We start from the raw sequence: 7,310 nt of genomic DNA on the forward strand, positions 1-7,310 counted from the left end.
AGAAGGGAAAATTCTACAAAAAACAATTTTACAGCTTGGGAGAGCTTTAGAAATAATTCATCCTTTTGTTGTTGTGAGTGTTTTTGGTGGCATACTTGCCCCATGATACGCACTGAAAAAATGGAGGGAATTAGGCAATGTGAAGTTTGAAAGATGTAATCTCCTTTACACATTCCACCTTACACTTTTAAAATGCTCTTTACTATATTTAAAGCCCTGGGAGTTTTGCAGAAAACAAAACAAAACAAAAACTTTCAAACTTTAACCCAGAATCTCCCAGACTGTCTCATCAAAAATTCTTCTGGTTTTGAGAAACACACTTTGGGAAATGCTTAGTTAACCAATTCCCTTCCTTGTATTTCTTGTACAGAAGGGGAAAGTTAAGATCTAGAGAGGAAGAGATGATTATAGGTCTAGAATTGCATCTGTGGACTCAGGCTAGGACACTTTCTCATAAGCTATCTCATGTAAGTGAGATAACAGTTACAGCTTCATTTTCAGAAACTATTCTAAAGTCACAACATCCATACTGCATGGACCCAAAGTAAAAAGTCCCACAAGGTACAGAAGGCCAAGCAGGAGAAGGTGAGGATCTAGTCTACAGGAATCCTTCTTAAAACTCTGTTACCACTGAGATCACTTAGGAATGAGAGGTAGAGTCTATTTTGCTTCAATAAGCTGATCCTTAGCAATAGTGGCTACAGGGATGCTGTACCATGCTGAATTTCAGTCCACAAGAGGGATGGATGCTTAGATAGACTGAAGTGATGGAGGGGTTTGGAGAGAAAGTTTTCCCATTAATTCTTTTGTGGAAAGCTGAGGGCTTTCCTCTGAAAACTTGAGAGAGAGAAAGCAACTGTGATGGAGAATTGTGAAGTTAATGACCTCCAAAGCCTTAGAAGTTGACTAAATAGAGCCAAAACTTCATTAAATTTAGGCACAGGGAAAGGCTAGGCCTCCACTGTTTCAGAATGATATAGACAAGTAAAGAACCAACATTAAAAGAAAAAGTTGGCTGCATATTTACAGGATGAACAGCAGGAAGGAATTTGTCAGCATTGTTCTGCCCAGAACAACAGCTAGTTTTCCTCAAAAATCCAGGGTCCTGAGAACACTCCCTAAAGCTTCTGTGATGTGGGTGGTGAGGACATAAGGGGGTTCTCTTTACTTGCTGGGAGCCTGGGTGGAGAAAAGGGTGTATGGGGAGCCCAAGAATACAGTGGTAGTGGATCAGGAGAAAGACTCCTCTTGAGCTCTGTGGAGAGATTTGGGGAGATTTGTACATAGCCGCTAATCAAAAACTCGTCCTTCTGACAAACTGAATTGAACAGGACTTGATCAGAAGGATCATAATTTTTGCAACGAGGACAGTGAAATAGGAAAAAATACCAACTGCTCAGATAATACTTCTTCCCTCCAATTTCAACCGAAAGGCAGCACTCCTTCCTATGACTAAAAAATATTCAGAGCCCACATCAGTCTTGTCCCAAATGGCAACTGCCACTGAAACAGGTCATGATAGGTCTTCATTTCAATAAAGAATGATAAAAACCCTTAGCCAGGCAGAGCAACTTCAGCCTTAAGGAAGCCAGCCTCATGTTGCAGAGTTAAAAAACATCAATACGTCAGCAATAAAGGCTCAGGAGGGCAGGGTTTTCAAATTCTAAGATTGCCAGAGAGCTCCATGTACACCCCATAAACCCCTTGCTTATTCTTAGCTACCATGTTATAAAAACGCCAAAAAGAAATTCTGAGGACTAAGCTCAGTCTTTGACTTGTGTTTCTCTTTCTTCTAACTCACCATATGTCCTGTCTTTAGGGTAGCAAGAAACAAAAACACCCTACATAACTGGAAGATAGCTAGTATGCTGAAATGGTATTGCTCTTCCTCTGTGGCTAGGTCTGAGATCAAACATGCTATTCAAGCCTGTCTGCTTCCTGATGGATATGCAGCAATTAAATGGGATATCTCCAAGATACAAAATCACAGACACGTAGGTACCTTTGACACAAATAAAGCTTTTCTCCTCTCCATCCTCCCTGGATGTTCTACTTTTTTCTATACATTTCTTTTTCTCTCTTTTAATTCTGTTTGTTCTTCATGTGTCTGGAGTACAGGGTAAACGTGTTTAATAAATCACAGCATCCTTTATCTAACAGTGTTCCTTTTCCCCACCATACACTTTTCTTGAAACCTCAATTTATTCATCTACTCTGTGACTGAGGACATTGAAAGAGATATATTTTTTGCACCATTTTGTCATCCCTTTCTCAACTGACTTTTACCTCAGTTCTGGCTGGTCTCCTATTTGAAGGAAGAGGTGGAGGTGGGGAGGATTTGGTGGTTTCCAAATGTTGACCATCTTAGATTGTCTTTGAGAGAAAACAGCAAGTCTATCTAGGAGGAAATGAAAGACAAGGAGAAGGTGAGTTGAATGCTGGTGAACTGTGGTCTGTGATCCTAAAGCTATTGCAAATGGGTGAGCTACCTTTACGGTTTCCTCCCTGGGGATGAAGTGGACACCCAAGGCCTTTCCCTGCTAATTTCCACACATGCCCCAGTTTAATGACTCATTTTCTGCATTAACCAGAGCTTGCACCATTTGTTCCAGAAAGTCCAGCATGAATTTCTGTTTTGTCTTTAACATGGATAGACGGGAAGGGATTGGAAATGGTGAGAAAGTAGTAAACTTATTGGAGTTAGACAGAGAAGCCACAGAGTTAGCACCAAATCATTCTTTCTCTCTTTGCCCCTGTGAAAGAGTGGCCCTTCGTACCTAGAAATAATAGTCTGTCTTTTTTTTTTTTTTTTCAATCAGGAGATGGATGCCCTAGTCTCTCCATTACCTGACATTAACAAATGTGAGAGAGTATGAGGAGGGAAAAAGATGTTAATAACAATCAGGTTTGTGTACCTGAGGCATAAGAGAGCTTTTTTCCTGCTAGAGTAAATGAATAACATGGTAATTAACTTGATCTACTCTTTAGGGAGCTACTACCTGCAGGTCCCTTTGCAAAGCCCAGGCTTTATGCTCATAGTGCAATGATGTTCACCATGTCCTCTGGCACCTTGAGGTTTGCAGCATGTATTCTTATTCATCTATAGTTTCTGAAAGCTAAAGCAACAAGTGGGGACTTAGAAAGGACTGCATCATTTTCCTCTTAGTTATTTCCTATAACATAACTTCTCGTGAGTCCGTACAACTATGGAGTATCTTACACTGCTATTTATGATGCTTTGAGGAAGTGCTGGAAATATAGCAGATTAAAAATTAGCCAAAAGAATATATGAACATGTCAATATCAGCTGTTTCCCATATTTTGTGGTACTCTTTTTTTAATAAGTAAATATCAACCAAAGACAAAAACATACAAGAGGAAAGGGTGCCTTCTTTCTTGAATAGGAAAAATTGATTATTTACTGTTTTATGACATACAGGCAATATAAATCCCATCCTTTTAGTCCCAAGACTGTGAAAGCACCCAAACAGAAAAAGGTCTCCAAAGTACACAAGACCCAGATTCAAGGATTCCTATATGTATGCCAACAACCTTAAGGGAAGAGCTGGAGAAAGTTTCATAAATGCAGAGCTCTGAGGATATATGTTTTTAAAGCCTGAGAAACAGGTACAAAATTTTAGTACATTTCTTACAGATCCAACTTCATTGATACAATCTCATGATTTTTTCTTTCTTCCAGACATTTCCCTCCCTTTGACACTGATTCTGTTTCTGCTCTGATTATCTTATTGGAATTTCTCAGAGTACCTATAAAAGAGGCATAACGTAGGTGGCAAGGAGTTGAAGTGAGATAGGTTCTGGGAATGGGGAGAAAAATGGTCTTGAGCCTTGTTTCTCAAAGTCCATTCTATAAACAGGCAGCCTAGAACTATAAAGTCTCAGAACCACTCCCAATTCCAGTCCTCCTGGATCAGAATCTGAATTTTAACAGAACCCAAGGACACATGTCACATACACATTAAAGTTTGAGAAACACTGGCCTATAAAATATGGCAGAATCCTTAGAGGCAAAAAGAAGAGGTTGAAACAAGGGGTATATGGAAGGTAGATTCTTCTAAGTGGGGCTGTGGCATTAGGTAATGTGGAGGTTGCCATGTGAGCAATAAAAACACCACTGGCCTCAGCAAAAACCTTACACTCCGGTAGGGATTGGAGTCCTACTTTAGCTTCCTTAAAGAGAATAATTGTCAGCCAAGAATTTTGTATCCAGCAAAACTAAGTTTCATAAATAAAAGAGAAATAAAGTCATTTTCAGGCAAACAAATGCTGAGGAAATTTCTCACCACGAGATCAGCCCTAACAAAAATGCTAAAAGAAGTTCTAAATCTTGAAACAAAAGGTGCGCCAGAATAAAACCTCTTCAAAGCATAAAACTCTAAAACAATAAAAGACCTATAAAACAATCACACAACGAAGAAAACAAAGTATCTAGGTAACAATCTAACAAACATGATGACTGGAACAGCACCTCACATCTCAGTATTAACATAGAACATAAATACTCTATTGATCCACTTAAAAGACACACATTGACAGAATAGATTTAAAAATCACAAGTCAAATATCTGCTAGCTTCAAGAGACTTACATAATACGTAAAAATTCATATAAACTCAAACTCAAGGTAAAGAGGTGGAAAAAGATATTGCACACAAATGGAAACCAAAAGCAAGCAATTGTAGATATTCTCATATCAGATAAAACAGACTTTAAAGCAGCAACAGTAAAACAAACCAAAAAAAAAAAAAAAAAAAAAAAAAAAAAAAAAAAACAAGAAGGTCATTATATAATGATAAACGGATCACTCCAACAAAAAGATACTAAAATCCTAAATATATATGCACCTAACTCTGGGGTTTCCGGATTTATAAAATAATTGCTACTAGACCTAAGAAATGAAATAGGCAGCAAGACAATAATGGGGTGGGAGGACTTCAACACTCCACTGAGAGCACTAGAAATAGCACCATGACAGAAAGTTGACAAAACAAAAATGGACATAAACTGCACTTTAGAACAAATGGACCTAACAGATATTTACACAACATTCTACCCAAGAACTGCAGAATATACATTCTCATCAGCACATGGAATCTTCCCTAAGATAGGCTATAGGCAACAAAACAAGATTCAATAAATTTAAAAAAAAAATCAAAATCGTATCAAGGTTATTCTCAGACCACAGTGGAATAAAATTACAAATCAACTCCAAAAGGAACCCTCAAAATTATATAAACATAAGGAAACGAAACAATCTGATCCTGAGTGATTTGGGGAGTTAATAATGAGATCAAGATAGAAATTTTAAAATGCTTTGAAATAAATTATAATAGTGATACAAGTTATCAAAATCTCTGGGATACAGCAAGAACAGTGCCAAGTTGAGAGTTTATAGCACTAAATGCCTACATCATAAAATCTGAAAGATCACAAATTGACAAGCTAATTTTATACTTCAAGGAACTAGAGAAACAGAAACCAAATCCAAAGCTAGCAGAAGAAGAGAAATAAGAAAGATCTAGGCAGAACTAAATGAATTTGAAAGAAAAACAATAATAAAAGATCAATAAAACAAAAGGTTGATTTTTTGAAAACAGAAAGAAAATTGATAGACCATTAACAAGGTTAACAAAGACAAGGAAAGATTCAAATACGCTTAATTAGAGATAAAAATGGAGACATTATAACAGACACCACAAAAATGCAAAAGATCGTTTGAGACTACTATGAACACCTCTATGCACACAAATGAGAAAATCCAGAGGGAATGAATAAATTCCTGGAGACATACAACCTCCTAGATTAAATCGGGAAGAAACAGGCACACTGAACAGACCACTAATAAGCAGTGAGATTGAATCAGTAATAAAAAATTGCCAACAACAACAAAAAAGCCTAAGGCCAGATGGATTGACAGCTGAATTCTACCAGATGTTTAAAGCAGAATTGGTACCAATTCTACTGAAACTATTCCAAAAGATTGAGAGAGAAAGAATCCTCCTTAACTCAGTTTATGAGGCCAGTATCACCCTCATATCAAAATCAGGAGCAGACATAACAAAAAGATAAAACCATGAACCAATATCCCTGATGCACATAGATATGAAAATTCTCAAAAAAAAAAAAAAAAAAAAATACTAGCTAGCCAAATCCAACAACACATCAAAAAGATAATACGTGATAATCAAGTGAGTTTTATCTTAGGGATGCAGGGATAATTTAACTTACACAAGTCAATAAATGTGATACTTCACATAAACAGAATTAAAAACGAAAACCAAGACCAAGTGTAGTGACTCACACTGATAATCCCAGTATTTTGGGAGGCTGAAGTAGGAGGATTGTTTGAAGCCAGGATTTTGAGAGTAGCCTGAGTAACATGGTGAGACCTCATCTCAACAAAACAAAAACAAAAACGAAAAAAGCAAAATTAGCCAGGCATGTTGGTGCACAACTGTGGTCCCAGCTACACATGAGGCTGAGGTGAGAGGATCAATGGAACCTGGGAAGCCAAAGTTGCAGTGAGCCGTGATTATGCCACTGCACTTCAGAATGAGATTCTTTCTCAAATACACACACACACACACACACACAGACACACACACACACACACACAATCTTCCCAAGAGATGCAGAAAAAGCATTTGACGAAACCTAATATCTCTTTATGATAAAACCTCTCAAGAAACTGGGCATAGAAGAAACGTAACTCAAAATAGTAAAAACCGTATATGACAACCCCACAGCTTCATATTGAATGGGGAAAAGTTTAAAGTATTCCCCCTGAGTACTGGAACGAGACAAACATGCTCACTTTCACCACTTCTATTCAACATAGTACTGGAAATCCTAGCAGGAGAAATCAGGCAAGAGAAAGAAATAAAGGTCATCCAAATTGGAAAAGAGGAAGTCAAACTATCTCTGTTTACCAATGATACGACTGCATACCTAAAAACCCTGATGCCTCCTCCAAAAGACTCCGAGATTTGATAAATGAATTTAATAAAGACTCAAGTTACAAAATGAATGTGCACAAATCAGTAACACTGCTATCCACCAACAACATCCAACCTGAGCCTCAAATCAAGAACTCAATCCCCTTTACAATAGCTAAAAAAAAAAAAAAAAAAAAAAAAAAAAAAAAAAAAAAAAAAATACCCAGGAATATTCCTAACCAGGGAGGTGAAAGATCTCTGCAAGGAGAACTAAGAAACACTGCTGAAAGAAGCCAGATGACACAAACAAATGAAAAGAAATCTTTTCTTTCTTTTTTTTTTTTTTTTTTTTTTT

This window comes from Rhinopithecus bieti, unplaced genomic scaffold (genome assembly GCF_001698545.2).
Source record: "Rhinopithecus bieti isolate Rb0 unplaced genomic scaffold, ASM169854v2 scaffold_315, whole genome shotgun sequence".
NCBI lineage: Eukaryota > Metazoa > Chordata > Mammalia > Primates > Cercopithecidae > Rhinopithecus > Rhinopithecus bieti.